Raw genomic sequence first — 16,888 nt, 5'->3', positions numbered from 1 at the left:
TTTGGTATGGCTGAGGCTATAGTAGTGTATACTGCATTATGGTCAGACCACGGAATCGGAATTATATCTGATGCAATAATTTCTGGTATCATTCCTATTGTTAGAAAAATATGATCTATTCTGGTGAAGGTTTGATGAGGGTGCGAGAAATAAGTGAATTTCTTTTTCATTGGGTTACTTTCTCTCCACGAATCTACCAGATTGTATTTGGAAAGAAGTTGAGAAAAAGGTAATCTAGAGGTTATTTTGGATGGTGTAAAAGGTGATTTATCTAGAAATGGGAGGAGGACCTGGTTCGAATCCCCGCACATTATCACTGTTCCTATTTTGTGTGTATTAATCACTTGTAATATATGTGAGAGGAATGGTGTAGGTTGTTTGTTAGGAGCGTAGTAGGAAATCACCGTGATTGCTGTATCCATTATATAACCCATGAGTATCAGGTATCTACCTTCTGGGTCTTTAATTTCTGATGATAAGGTGAATGGTGTGGATCGGTGAAATGCAATTAGAGTTCCCCTTTGCTTGGTACAGGCAGAAGCCGTGTAAATTTGTTGATAAAAAGGAGAAATATATTTTGGAGTAGAATCTTTGGTGAAGTGTGTTTCTTGGAGGCATACTATGTGAGCCTTCTTGTTATGGAAAGTACGGAAGGCTTTGGTCCTTTTTTGAGGGACATTTATTCCCTGAACATTCAGGGAAAGTATATTCAGTGGTGCCATGGCAACAGATCAAATAGTTTTGACTTACTTTTTGTTATGCAGAGCTGACTGCGCAGATCAACCTGTGTGGACTGAAGAGATGAATAGATAGAAAAGAAACCAGTGAATTCTGGAGTAAAGAGTAAACAAAAAACATTTGAGATTAGATGATACATTGTATAAATTATTTTTTGCAAGTAATCACAATTTACCCGTGAAAGAGAATAAATATCTCTCTCAGGGGAATAAGTGCCTTCGTCACACTCCCACATAATATGGTTGGGGGAATGAGGAGGGCTAATGGGGGTACACGGATCTTCCGCTTACAGGAGAGAAGTGCTATGTCAAAAGACATCAAAATGATGTTTCATTAATTGGAGTGCAGAATATAGTTTTTGTTGAAATTATTTATTCCAGGGTGGTTGTATATGGTTAGTCTTGCCCTAGGCTAAATAATTCAGTTAGAAAGGTACTGTTAATAACTTTGGTATTGATGAAGATAGTTTGAATTATTTTGGGATTTTAACCCTTTTAGAGTAAACAATTACATATTTTATTCATATGTAACTGTTTAGATATGTTAACTCATAAAATTGAGGTTGTATTGCTTCAGATTAGAATAAACAAAAACATAATTCTAGGAACTAGTTAGGTAATAATATATTTGTTTTAAGAAAAGAAAGAAAAAGCTTCCATTACTTCTGGATTATTGAACATATTTGTCCTAAAAAGTAATAAATCTATTGTTATTACCTGATAATATATAACTGAACAAGAATTTCCTTATTTCACTTATATATTCTAAGGCTATATGAATCAGAAGTAATAAGAAATATAACTGGAATGTAACATGATCCCACACAGTGTGTGACTATCAGAATGCAGTTACATTCAGTTATAAATACAGGTTTTTTATAGAGAACCATCTCTTAGTATAATAAATGAAGAGATATCAGGAATTAGGATGTCAGTCCATTGAATCTTCTTGGTCCATGGATGATGTGGCATAACGGCCTCTTTTGTGAGAATGATGATTCCCATTTTGTTCTGAAATTTTCTGGGTGCTGCCTGAAGGTGAAAATGATGCCATTCTTCTGCGTGTGGGAGAGTTGCTGCTTGTGGGTTCTGTCAGATTTAATTTTAAAAGGGTTTGTTGTAGTTCATCTGCTGATCTGCTTCTGTAAATTGTACCTTGGTAGTTAAATCTGACTGAAAAGGGGAAGCCCCATTGATACATAATGTTGTGGCATTGCAGTTCCATTAGTTGGGGTTTCATGGATCGTCTTTTAGTAATAGTAAGTTGGGATAGGTCAGCAAAAATTTGATAATTGTGTCCTTGAAAATTAAGTTCCTTTTTTTCTCTTGCAGCAATTAGTATTTGTTCTTTCGTTCTGTAATAATGAAATTTTGTGATTATATCACGTGGGGGTCCATCTTTCTTTTTGGCTGTGAGGGCTCTGTGTACTCTGTCCAGTTCTAAACGTTCAATAGGGATATCTGGCTTTAGTTCTTGTAATAGAGCAGTAATAGTAGATTGCAGGTCTGTCACAGTTTCAGGTATTCCCCTTATGCGCAAGTTTGAACGTCTGGCTCTATTTTCGTAATCTTCGAGCTTAGTTTGAAGTATTAAATTCTCTTCTTTTAATTGTTCCAATTCTGTTATATTTACTTGGGTTATAATTTCAATTTCATTCATTTTTATTTCTAGGGCTGCGGTGCGGTTTCCCAGCTCTCTTATTTCTTTGGTTAGGCTTTTTGTTATTTGGTCTGAGGTTTGTTTTAAAGCCTTATGAAGCATCTTTTCAAATTGTAATAATATTACTGGGGATGCTGAGGAGGCTTGTGGAGAAGTTTGTGAGAGGATTTGTTCTGTATCTGACTCAAATGGAGAGTCTTGCTGTGACATTTTCTGTCTGTGAGAGCGCCCTGATGCTGTATCTTGTGAGGTGACTGGAGCTGCTTTAGTTGCAGTGAGTGCCTGTGAGCTCTTTGTGAGGTGATTTTTATTTCTGCCACGGTTTCCTCCCAGTACCATATTTCCTGCCCAAACTTTCACAGTTTGTTCCCTGGGGCAAAAAGGTTCAAATGGATACCTTTTGAGCCTGCAGGCTCCGCTTTGTCCTTCTCTTCTCTCCTCAGCGGTGCGGAGCTCTAACAATGCATGTCTGCTCTGCTAGGCTCCGCCCATCTCCCCGTGAATACTTTTTCAAGACACTGTAAGTACTTGAAATCTGTATTCATATGCACCTCAATCTATAGCACACCAGGACTGAGAAAGAGGACTAGAATTGTGAGCAAATGAACCTCCATTGCATTACAAAGTGCTGTCAACTAAATCCTAGAAGCTTGCTTCTTTATTGTCCAATCAACAGTGACACAAGGGGCAAAACTTTGATTTCTCTTAGTAACCCATCAGATTTCTGAATAACATAATTAAGGCAGAGAGAAGGTGACAAATATATGGAGCACAAAATTTAGATTCTGAGATTATGATGTTTGTTTCCCTTTAACCATTAGAATTCATTGAACCCGTTGATCCTGACAGTAGGCATGACTTGTTTACACATTAGGAATAATGTTATCTTTTCTTCTACTGTTTTATATTTGTTCAAATAGCTATACTGCTGAAAACATCTATTGACAGTGACACACATCTAATGACAGGCCATGCAAATGTCATCAATTACAATTTTCATACGCAAGCAGTCAATAGAGATTTATAGCTAAGCAACCACGAAAGGAAGAAGAGAGCAATAAAAGCATGTGTTTAGCTGTGGTCTATTTCATGCATAGATGACAGCCTCATACATTATTCTGGCAAATATAATAAAAACAAGAGAAGGTAAAACCCAGTTACAGTGCCTTAAAAAAGTATTCATACCCCTTGAATTTTTCACATTTTGTCATGTTACAACCAAAATGGTAAATGTATTTTATTGGGATTTTATGAGATAGACCAACACAAAGTGGCACATAATTGTGAAGTGGAAGGAAAATGATAAATGGTTTTTCAATTTTTTTTTTATAAATAAATGCCTGAAAAGTGTGGCGTGCATTTATATTCAGCCCCCTTTATTCTGATACCCCTAACAAAAATCTAGGGGAACCAATTGCCTTCAGAAGTCACCTAATTAGTAAATAGAATGCACCTGTGTGTAACTTCATCTTAATATAAATACAGCTTTTCTCTGAAGCCCTCAGAGGTTTGTTAGAGAACCTTAGTGAACAAACAGCATCATGAAGGCCAAGGATCACACCAGACAGGTCAGGGATAAAGTTGTGGAAAGGTTTAAAGCAGGGTTAGGTTATAAAAAATATACCTAGCTTTGAACATCTCATGGAGCACTGTTCAAACCATCATCCGGAAATGGAAAGAGTATGGCATAACTGCAAACTTAACAAGACGTAGCCGTCCACCTAACCTGACAGGCTGGGCAAGGAGAGTATTAATCAGAGAAGCAGCAAAGAGGTCCATGGTAACTCCGGAGGAGCTGCAGAGATCCACAGCTCAGGTGGGAAAATCTGTCCAAAGGACAACTATTAGTTGTGCACCCCACAAATCTGGCCTTTATGGAAGAGTGGCAAGAAGAAAGCCATGAAATAAAATAGCAACTGTTATACATTGATATGATCATTAACCACGCTAATTGAAAATTTTATGATTATTTGTACTGTATGTATTGATCTTTATTCCTGTTGCTATAATATGTAATTGTTCTAATGTTCTAATAAAATTATTTGGGGAAAAAAAAGAAAGCCATTGTTAAAAGGAAGCCATAAGAAGTCCCATTTGCGAGAAGCCATGTGGGGGACAAAGCAAACATGGAAGAAGGTGCTCTGCTCAGATGAGACCAAAATTTTACTTTTTGGCCTAAAAGCAAAATGCTATGTGTGGCGGAAAACTAACACTGCACATCACCCTGAATACGCCATCCCCACCGTGAAACATGATGGTGGCAGCATCATGTTGTGGGGATGCTTTTCTTCAGCAGGGACAGGGAAGCTGGTCAGAGTTGATGGGAAGATGGATGGAGCCAAATACAGGGCAATATTAGAAGAAAACCTGTTAGAGTCTGCACTTGAGACTGGGATGGAGGTTCACCTTCCAGCAGGACAACGACCCCAAACATACAGCCAGAGCTACAATGGAATGGTTTAGATCAAACCATATTTATGTGTTAGAATGGCCCAGTCAAAGTCCAGACCTAATTCCAATTGAGAATCTGTGACAAGACTTGAAAATTGCTGTTCACAGACGCTCTCCATCCAATCTGACAGAGCTTGAGCTATTTTACAAAGAAGAATGTGCAAAAATGTCACTCTCTAGATGTGCAAAGCTGGTAGAGACATCCCCAAAAAGACTTGAGCTGTAATTACAGAAAAAGGTGGTTCTACAAAGTATTTACTCTTAATACAAATGCATGCCACACTTTTCACATATTTATTTGTAAAACATTTTAAAAACCATTTATCATTTTCCTTCCACTTCACAATTATGTGCCACTTTGTGTTGGTCTATCACATAAAATCCCAATAAAATAAATTTACGTTTTTGGTTGCAACATGACAAAATATGGAAAATCTCAAGGGGGGCCAATACTTTTCCAAGGCACTGTATTTGAGTTATTGAGCATAGCAGCTTCAGAAAAGGTACATATGCAGATCTTATCTTTACAGGGTTTGAACGAGGATGGAAGTAGATTTAGTCTTAGTTAGAATTTGCCTGAACTTCCACTTTAAATAATTTTGTGATGTGATGTTTACATTTTTACACTCTTGCTTTTCTATTAGTGCATTTAATAATATGTGATTTGTAGGTTAACCCCTAGAAAAATAGCTGTATTTAACTGCAATTATTCAGCCTCCTTGACCTACAATTGCTGCAGAGATAAAACAGACACTGAAAGCAGAACTTCATTCTCACCTTTTGCTGCCCATCTGCTCCTGCTTCTGCTGCTTGGTGAAAAACTGGCATTTTTTCACCTTCCCATCCCGACTGTATGCCTACTCTACAGTATGCCAGGGATGGGTCCTGGATGGGAGATACGTGTCTCCACTATTCGAGTTGTGGTCCTGCATGGGGGCAATGAAGGACATTTTGAGTACTCAGGGTTTCTCACCCAGGCAGGGTGAGGGTTTTCGGGGTAGTCCAGTTGGAGAGGGGAGGACTCATTTTCAGTTCTCTATGGATTGATAAGTCCTTATTTGGGACCCAGAATTCAGAGGCTCCGAATAACACTGGGTGAGAAAAACCTCCATCCCTGATTACACAGACTCTGGTCCTGAAATAGTTAACCCGCCTGCAGGGGAGGCCTACGAAATTAACAGAAAGGAGTCAGCATGCTTCTTTGAGGTAAAGTAGAGGTGTTCACAGCTGCGGGATAGTGTGGACTGCCGGTGACTGAGACTCTCTTTGTTGAGCTGCTGCAGCTTTTTCCTGTACCCTGAAGCAGACGGGAACCTTAACCCAGATGTGGGATTGGCATTTTGGCGGTGAGCCATAAAATTGCTTTCAGAACTTTGGACTGTTTGTATTTTGCTTTGCTGAAGTAAGTTGTGTTGTATTCATGATTCCTGAAAGAACAATAAAGACTGTTTTACAAATGGCTGTTTGGTTATCCAGAGCTCCCCATGTTACACCATGTTTTCAATAATGGGCACACTTCTGGTATGCAGATGCCCAGCCACATGGCTTAATCGTAAGGACCGTACACATGGCCCAATATCGGGCATCATCGGTCGGTTCAATAGAAACCGGCCGACATTTAGCCCATGTGTAAGGCAGCCAGTCCGACAGAAGGGAATGACTGAAAAATGTCTGCCAATTTGCACACAATCAGCGCTATTGGCCAATCGCTAAGAGTGCTGGTCGGTGTGTTCAGTCGGGGGGGGGCTTCCCCCTGTCAGAACACAACAGCTCAGCAGGGGAGATCGCTGTACTAACATTGAATAATTGAGAAGATTGCGGCCTATCATGCGGCACACAGCCTACAGCTCCAGCACCAGTGAGTCCAGCCGTTGCCTGCTTGCAGAAGGACGCACTTGTCAGGGCTGGGCTCAGCCCTTCCTTCTCTGAGCTGGCCGCTCAGCTGTCGGCTAATTGCCAGCTCCCATTTCTCTCCACAGTTACCCACTTGTTGTTGATTCTGCTCGTCAGTCCTGCCTACTTAAAGGCCTCTTTCACATGAACGATCCGTTCAGGTCCGCCTGTCAGTATTTTAGGTGGACCTGAACGGACCCTCCATAGACCTCTATGGAGCGTCGGATGTCAGCAGTGACATGTCCACTGACATCCGACCCGCTCTGATCCGAAAAAGTGTGACGGAGGAAAAACCTACTTTTCCCATCCGTTTTCGGATCGGATCGGGTGACGATGGACTCTACTGTCTGTCATCATCCGATCCCCCATAGGGGAGAGCAGCACTCTGACAGGTCCGTCGCTGCACAGTGTGCAGCGATGAACCTGTCATCTGCCTGCTCAGCGGGGATTCACGGAGCGATCCCCGCTGAGCAAGCGGATGTTCACGTAGCGGATCATCACGGATCCGTCCCGCGTGAGAGGACCCAAAGTCGTCCAGCTCACTTGATCTCTGCCTTCGCCTTTGTCAACATCACAGAGACTTTCTCCTGTGTTCCTGTTGAAGACTTGCTCGGCTGACGTTCCTTCTGGCTCCTGATCCAGCTTGCTGTACTACTACTAACTGCGTTTATCTCTGGCTGACATATGCTTGGTTGACTACCCGATCCAGTTACTGAACTCTGGCTTGTTTTGACTATGCTTATTCTGTTATCTTATTATTATTATTAAACAAGTGTGATTTAACTATACTTCTGTCTCGGTCTGATTCATGGTTGCTGATAGCTCTGCAGCAGCGCTGAACACAGTGGAACCAGTTCGCTGAGTTAACAGACTGATCGCCATCTCTGCCCAACTGCCTTGTTAACCACTTCAGCCCCGGAAGGATTTACCCCCTTAATGATCATGCCATTTTTTGTAATATGGCGCTGCACCTCTTTAACTGACAATTGCACGTGCAACGTTGTACCCAAACAAAATTGATGTCCTTTTTTTCCCACAAATAGAGCTTTCGTTAGTATTTGATCACCTCTGCAGTTTTTATTTTTTGCGCTATAAACAAAAAAAGACTGACAATTTTGAAAAAAAAAAACTATATTTTTTACTTTCTGCTATAATACATATCCAATAAAAAAATATATGAAAAAACAAATGTATTCATCAGTTTAGGCTAATATGTATTATTCTACATATGTTTGGTAAAAAAAAATCGCAATAAGCGTATATTGATTGGTTTGCGCAAAAGTTATCGCGTCTACAAACTAGGGGATAGATTTATGGACCTTTTTGGGGACCAGTGACATTATTACAGTGAACAGTGCTAAAAAAAAAAAAATGCACTGATCAATGTATAAATGACACTGGCAGGGAAGGGATTAACACTAGGGGGTGATCAAAGGATTAACTGTGTCCCCTGGGTGTCTTCTAACTGTGTGGGGGGTGGGCTTACTGGGACAACACAGAGATTGCTGTTCCTGATCACTAGGAACAGCAGATCTCTGAGTTGTCCCTTGTCAGAATAGGGATCCACCTTGTTTACAACGTACAGATAGCTTTCTCATGTTATCCAATTGTGACTGTGTATATTGTTATCATTCATTTGTCATTACTAACTGTTATTGCTGCAAGCATTATTTCAACCTTGTCTTGGCTGTAACCAGGATTTGGCTGACTAATCCTTCATATAAACCTCTCTTCTCAAATAAGTATGTAGCGCTGTCAATTTAAGCAGCGCTTTACATATACATTGTACATTCACATCAGTCCCTACCTGCAAGGAGCTCACAATCCAAGGTCCCTAACCCAGGGTCTTGGCTGCACAGGAGAACATGCATTACCATGCAACACCAGCTACAGACATAAAACAAGGTTAATTAAACTCTAAAATGTACTGTACATGACAAATTGACACATACTGTATTCCCCATTGTGCTTGCAAATGTATCTGGATTTTTTTTTATAGAGTGCCCGTGGACACCAGAAAAGAGTAGACCTCTGGTGGGGAGACAGCAACCTACTGCTGTAACCTTGGACTGTCCATTTTAAATATGAAGCTTTTGTTTTACTTACTTTTTTAAACAAATGTTTTAGATCTTTTTTACGATTAAATAATTTTTTTTTTATATTTTTTATGTATAAACATAGCTTTGTTACTTTTCTTAAACAGGAAAGCTGCAAAAGCTGTCTCTCTTTAGATTGTCAATGAGCTCAGAAAAGACTGGTAAATATCCAAATAGGAGCCACCTACTGCCATGAAGTGGCAATGTGAAATACTGTATAAATATGCAATATCCTGAACATACAGTAGTAAATAAATTATGTACAAATGCAATAAATTCCCCTTTAAAAGTACCTTCCAGGCAGAAATAAAGACACGGCAAAGAATCCATTCAAAATCTGAATGCAACTAGGATCCCTAAATAATATAGAAACCTCTTTGCAAACTCCTCTCTCCTGACAATATTCACATTAGATATTAAAGCGGAAGTAAACCCATCCATAAAACGGTTTCATTTCCGGCACGGGCCGGAAATATAACACTCCCATTGGTTGTGCTCCCAACCAAACTGTCAAGCCATCCAATGGCTGGTGTCATAACTGATCACATGTGAAGCATCATGGCAGTTGTAGATTAAACAAAGACAAAGATGGCAGCTTCCTTGGCTGAAAATGATAGGAGGGTTTACTTACACTTTAAGGGCTCTCTCCTGACCCACTTTAAATGTTCCTAAAACTGGCCTATACTTCCAGTACTAAAGGAAAAAGAATAGGGTGCTTCTGTCAGGAAATGTCCTCCAGTGAACTGTTAGATTATTTTCACATCAGCATCAGTCGTATCCAAACCGTATGCGCAATTTTGGAGAACACCATTGGTTCGTTGAGGAGGGCAAGGACAAGCATAGCGTCCCCAAGCACTTTGCCGAGTACCACAATAAATCTACAGCAGGCCTCAAAGTCTAGACCAGGGATATGCAATTAGCGGACCTCCAGCTGTTGCAGAACTGCAAGTCCCATGCTACATAGCAAGATTCTGACAGCCACAAGCATGACACCCAGAGGCATGATGGGACTTGTAGTTTTGCAACAGCTGGAGGTCCGCTAATTGCATATCCCTGGTCTAGACCATTGAAGCGGTTCCAGGTAGCCTCCATGAGGCAGAAAGATTCCAGCGTCTCTGCCAAAGGGAGACATATTGGATATATGCCTTCGATGTGTTATCTCCAGGAGGTATGAACGAGGAGTCGGAAATTATCGCGATACTGTAACTACTTTATAGCCATATATAGCTATTTACACCTATAACATTATGCCCATCTATTAATCTTTGATGTCTACACATTACAGGCTTTCCCTGTGGTGTAAGGGGCACCCAGTTAACCCCCCCCCCTTTTTTTTTTTTTTTTGCCTCCTCACTTACAAGGACAAAGTACTGGCCCTTTAAATGTGTTGGTATACATATAATCCTTTAGATACCTTCCTTTAGGCTCAGTATAACTATGCCTGCGTGTATATTAAGTTGCATATATGCGATTGATGCACAGTCTTACATCCCCATATGTGTGTACTATGTACCCATTATATTGTTTTATTCCCTCATTGAATCCACTGACTCTTCCTTACTGTGTGATTACACAGTAATCTTACTTTGGATTCATCTCTGCCTGCATACATGTCAAGATGCATATTTACAACCAATGCATAATCGCATATTTACTTTTATCTATCCAGGCGTTTTTTATTGTTGAATTTATCTTGTTCCTTTAATTGTGCATAATGTGCTTAGATATATGCATGTGTAACGATACCAGTGGACACACTTCATACTCAGGTTTTTTATATACGGTTATTTCTATTAATTTATCAATACCTGCTTTTATTTTCACTACCACTGATACCTGAGCTAATAGCAAACAATTCCTTTCCTCTTTTGGTATAATTAGATCTAACAATTTATTCAGATCTCTGGCTTTGTAATATATGCTCTCAGATCCATTGCTGGCTCTGTGATACATAGACCAGCGGAGCTTACTAATTAGACCTCCCATTTAGTCCATCCCCCTCCTCTCCTCCCTCTGGCTGCATAAAAGCCAAATCCATACACAGGGGGCAAAGGTCTGCTGAAGGAGTGAACTGGTCATGCTCCGAAATGCGTTACCGCCTCTTGACGCCCCTCCGGCCTATACATTCCAGTGTGGTTCTGGAAGTCCATAGGCTATCTCGCTTCATCGCTTCTCCCTCTCTTGTCACAGCTGCGGACCAGCTCTCCCTCCCTCTAGAGGCGAAGGACTCTACAGGATGCCTATTATGCTGACTGAGATGCTCATTTGATCTATTTTGTAATGGTTTTAACCGCTTTTTTTCTGAATAAATGAATTGTTGTAAAGCGTTGCGCAAACTGTTGGCGCTATATAAAACCTGTATAATAATATACTCCTTAAAGAGGAAGTAAACCCTAATGGGTTTACTTCCTCTTTGTTTCCCTGCAAAGTTAAAGCATAATGGGCTACTATGCATCGCATCACATAGTAGCCCATTATGTGTCACTTACCTGACACAGGAGCCTGCGATGTCACTGCTGTCCCTCTGCTACGGAGCGTCCATCTTCTTTCCAGGTATTGTGGCTCCGGCGCTGTGATTGGCCGGAGCCGCAATGACGTCACTTCTGCGCACGGGAGCGTTCGCAGCGGTATGCTCAGTGTGCCACTGTCTACGGCGCATGCGCCGTAGACAGTGGTGCCTGTCTTTTTTTGCAAATATCTCCTAAACCGTATAGGTTTAGGAGATATTTCTTAGACCTAATCTAGGCTTACCTGTAGGTCAAAGTGATCTGTAAGGGTTTACAACCACTTTAATACCGCACTTAGAAGTACCTTCTGTTTTTTACTTTCAGTACTAGGCCACATTTTCTTTCACCCTGCACTAAATTAACAAGCCTTTAAAAGATAGTTATCAAACTAGTCACTATTTTGCAGTCTCTTCTGAAACTGCTATGTTCCCAACATTATCTCAACCCAAAAGACTATAGAGAGACTATCAACCGCCTTCACACTGTGTTGCACTGCTGTATAAAGCAACTGTAATATCCCAATTTCCAGCTTTACATCTCCCAGTTGGAGCAAAATCTCAAACAGTCATTATCTAAGGAACAAAATGGAGAGTATGAATATAAAACTCACGTGGTACTATACCCCAACAAAACTACATTCCATCTACCCACCCACACCATTTTTGTTTTTTGGATAACTTTCCCAGCTCATGAAACATTTGCCCAGCTTTGGTGGCAATGTCAAAATATTCAGTACTTAAAGTACTCCCAGGAGATCCAAGGTTCGTCCATACCATAAAACGTGTTGTATAGTCCTTCCACCAAGCCAAAATAAGTGATTAATTACAACACATCTATTGATTGCAGCTAAATTACCTATACCTTTGAGCTGGGGGAAAAAAAATCTGCCCCTTCTATAAAGACGCCGTTTCAAAAGGTTGAAGATTAATACAAGAACGTAAACACACACACTCACAACACTCAAGATACATTTCACAAAATATGGGCTTGCAAGTGGGCATATAAAACTAGAAATGCATACCTTGATGTCATAGCCACAGAATAAATGATGTGTGACCCTAGAATAGTCCCCCCTTCTCTTTTTTTGTGACATTTCTACTGAATGTAACATAGCCACGCACTAGCATGGTTGTCTACCTAAACACATAATTCAAATGTAATCTTCATTGCCCAGATTTGACGGTCTTGTTTGTATTCTGTTGATTTGTGCTTGGTTCCTACCTGGGTGTAATCACGGTTTTCAATTTTACTTACCTATATTACACCAGCTATTAGTGATGGCATGTAGTTGTAATAGGACCCTTTGAATTTAGAGGTTTATTATCACTGTGCACAATCAATGCCTAATTGTTGATGCCCTTTACAATATTTTATTGTACTGTATAAATCTTTCCTTGTCAAAATAGTTTTATTGAGTACGGAGATTATGTACAGATAACATTGAATAATAACATACATTCAGTATAAGGAAGCTCATTTACAATTAAAGAATAGTAAATTCATTAATAATATCGTAAAACAAGACAATATATTTTAAAAGGAAATAAAGAAATAGGAGAGAAAAAGAACTTGAGTCTTTGTCCATTTCAAAAGAATAGAATTAAATGAGTTATGTAAGTTCTGCTACATCGTTTGCCTTGTTTTATTTCTATTTCTAGACAATAATTGAGATTATTATTTAAATATCAATTAGAGCTTCAGTACTGTATAAATCTTTCAATAAAACTTTACTGTCTCCCCACAAAAATAAAAATCAGATAGAAAGTACATGCAGTGCATGCTTCGGGAAGACAGACATCTAAACAAACATGGCTGGTTTGGAATCTGGTTGCTGGGATTTTATAGAAATTAAATTTGCATTGTTAGCAATCTTTTACTAAATAGGAAAAAAAAAAAAAATAGTGAAGCGCTCTTCTGATGTGAGCAAGGATAAACCAGTATCTATATACAATGTTATACAAAATTACATACAGTACATAAATACATACAGCAAAACCATATGCATTTATATACGATATATAAATGTGCATAAAGAATATATTTCATGTGAACCAAATATAAAAATAATTCAGATTATATATGTGTCCAAAGAACCACAGAATATACTGTATATCAGGTCCCCAGAAGATCCAATTAGTAGACAGTCGTGTGCTCAGAAATAGAATCTTCACCATGCCTCAAATTTTCCCAGTCCACTATGTGCCTCAGTATCACCACCATGCTCTAACTGGACTTCAACAGCTATGAAATTAATTTGCCAAGAAGGAGGGTACAAGGTTGAGTGTTGGTACAGTAGATCTGGCCCAAGATTTGTTGGTGAGCATATGGGTTAGGTTGGTAACCCCCCCCCCAAGCCAATCTGAGGCTACGAGAATCACTAGGATGCTCCCCACTTCAATGTAGCTGAAGCCACAGAGGATGGAAAGCATAAAGTAAAGAGAACTGATACCACAGAGCCACCATTTCATCTGCAGCCACTGCCAGTGGATCCTGCTATCTGGCAACAGACTGGAATCGTTGCACCCAACAGCCCTGCACCAGTACTCTTTTTCCAGCCTTAGGCTTGATTCTGTTACAACTACTTTCCACCTGAGTGGGAGAAAGTACTTGTCTGCTCTCAAGGTCTGAGACACTAGCCAGTTCTCTCCAGTTGAGTCCTCAAGCTAGTGTAAGGGTATTACCTCACTGAATCCAAGAGTATAGGCACTTTCATGCTACTTTGAAAGGTAGACACCATAACTGGAGTTGCTGAATCTGAGACCAAGGTCTTGCCGGTTTGTCATGATGTAAGAAGTCTCTGGCTAGGGTTGTGTTTAGGGTGAGACCAGTGTCTGAAGAGTTACGTCGATATCGAATGCTGAGTACAACAATGACTGCTACCTAATAGAGGGTCTTCCAGGTAGCTTAGGACCTGTAAACGCCTTAAGCCTAGTACACATTAAGTTTTTTTTTTTTTTTTTTTTCTGGTTTGAACGGAAAAAAAAAAACCTGACAGCTCCAGTCGGAGCCGCTGTACTATCGATCCGATGTTGCTACAGCGATCTCCTCCGCTGACAGGGCCGACAGAACACTCCAGTCAGCGTTCTCAGAGTGCTGGTCGGCTGCTGGTTTTCCAGCATGCTCGGCCGACAGAAGCCAGCTTCTGTTGGACCGGCTGCCTTACACAAAAAGGTCCCTCTTGCATAAAGAGGCTATCTCAGACTGACTGCACACCATTTTGGATTTGGGGGGGTAGGCCAATAAAGACACTGAGAATCTTTATGTTGGAATAGCATACCTGGGAAATGGAAAAAAATGACCCCTAGAGTTAAAATGTTCTTTTAACATATACATATTTTACATAAGAATATTTTGTTTCATAAATACAGACAGGGGACTTATTTGATACAAAAATATACATAAAAAAAAAAACAAAACAAAAAAAACAAAACAAAAAAAAACACTGCTCAATCAGTGAAAAGGTAACACTACTAGCTGTGAATGCAGGCTAGCAGCACAAGAACATCAACAAGAATTACTCTCAGGGATTTTCCACGCTATTTCACTATAGTATATTGTATTGTAAAGAGAGTACAGCAAATGTTTACATAAGAGATTTTAATATAATTTTATAAATGTTGATTTCCACAGCCATCGACACACTGCTGTTAGCATTAATCTGCAAGGAAATTATGAGATCAATAAAATTTGATTTGGAAATCCTGCATTGTCTTTCCATTAAGAAGAGCATTCAATAGTTTACATTGTCAAGTAGCTTTGTGCAGGATATTCCATTAACTGCTATAAAACTTATTACACTTCCGCTTTGACCCAATTGTTGGCGTACTGCTGTCAAGGTCACAAAGTTACTAAACCACAGTTATCTACATCTACAGCATATAAACATTTTCTCTGTATGCAGACTACTAGAAATAAAATTTCAGTTTTGAAAGTAGCAATAAAAGCAGACACTGATAAAAACTTTAAACCCAAGAGGTTATCTATGGTGTTAGAGGTTTATCTCTCCTATATTACAATAGAAGTAATTTTGGGTGGAACAAAACTTCAATTACCTGGAAATTCAGACACTTGTATTGCTCCATTTAAAGATACCCTGTCACCAACTTGAAAAACTGCAGTTAAAAGTATACAAATCAACAATTTCAAATACTTGCAGTGTTTTTCCATTCCATAAACTTATTAACCTCTTGCTGTCCACATAACACATGTATGCAGTGGCAAAGAGGGTGGGCTACATGCAGCATATACAAGTCTATGGGTAGCAGAGATTTCTGTGCTGAGAACGCACTCACTATTCCAGCACAGTGACTGAGCTGTCAAAGACAGCTCTCGGTCTGTGCCGATTGGGTGTCTGCGGGACTCTCGATCATGTGACCACTGACAGCAAATCATAGTGGCCATTTGATCGGTCTTCGCTTCCCGCTTCTCAATGTATAAACTAAATTAAAGGGACGCCAGGGCTGGGCAGGTGGTGGTTAACATTCAATTCACTAGCAAATTGGATTAGTCAATTTCCTAGCACACCCCCCTCCCTCCTGCCATATCATTAGGCCTCTCCTTCCTCTCCCTCTTGGCAGTGTCTAATTACTGTGTTGGCAACTCATCTGCCCCACCCCTCTCTACATAAAATTTATTGTAACATGCCTAAAATACATAAAAATCCACATATGTATAATCCTATGGGAAGATTGATTCAGAAATAAATGGTCTGGGGGCAGGGTCTCTTTAAACTCTAACACAGCAATAATGGTCACGTTTTTCCCATACATAATGTATCCTCTTGACAAAGTGCAGGTGAATACAGTTCAGTTACACATGTACTGTCTCTTATATTGGTGACAGTGGCTTTTGCAAAAATGATCCTACTCTATCCACTTATAGGTGATCCCTGAAAACATTTCTCTTTAGAGAAGACTATCCGCCTCCACCTAACAACTGTACTTTTATTTTCTCCATCAACTCATCCCCCAGTCATTACCTTTTGTATCACTTGACCCTCTAATGAGCAGGGCCCTCTGATCCCTCCTGTATTGAATTGTATTGTAACTGTACTGTTTGCCCCAAGGTTGTAAAGTGTTGTGCAAACTGTTGGCGCTATATAAAGCCTGTACAATAAATAATAAACCTGTCAGTAAGCTTTAATGACTTTGTTTTTAGATCCATTGCATTAATATAAAAAACACATTAGTCCAAAAACCAATATTGATCCAGTGCTAAAAGCACATTTCTGATCTCTGGACTGCTTAGTTACGAAGAAGACCTGAACCTGCCAGGACAAAAATATGGGAGCTGCATTTAGTTCAGTCATTCTACATTTGACTATAACAATTTTAAAGCACCAGTGCTTTAACACCTTGTTCATTTATAAGCCGTACAGACTCAACAGGTTCCCTACATTTTCTTGAAACCTGACTTTATAAATCTTTCAAATGAAATACGATAAGATAACATAAGATGTCAAGTCATCATGCCAATATTGTGTGTTCATGTGTTGTATCAAGAAAAGCATATCATAAATCTCAAAGGAGCTTTTCGTTCATAGAA

Source organism: Aquarana catesbeiana, linkage group LG04 (genome assembly GCF_042186555.1).
Source record: "Aquarana catesbeiana isolate 2022-GZ linkage group LG04, ASM4218655v1, whole genome shotgun sequence".
Lineage (NCBI taxonomy): Eukaryota > Metazoa > Chordata > Amphibia > Anura > Ranidae > Aquarana > Aquarana catesbeiana.
Note: the sequence above shows the minus strand (reverse complement) of the source record.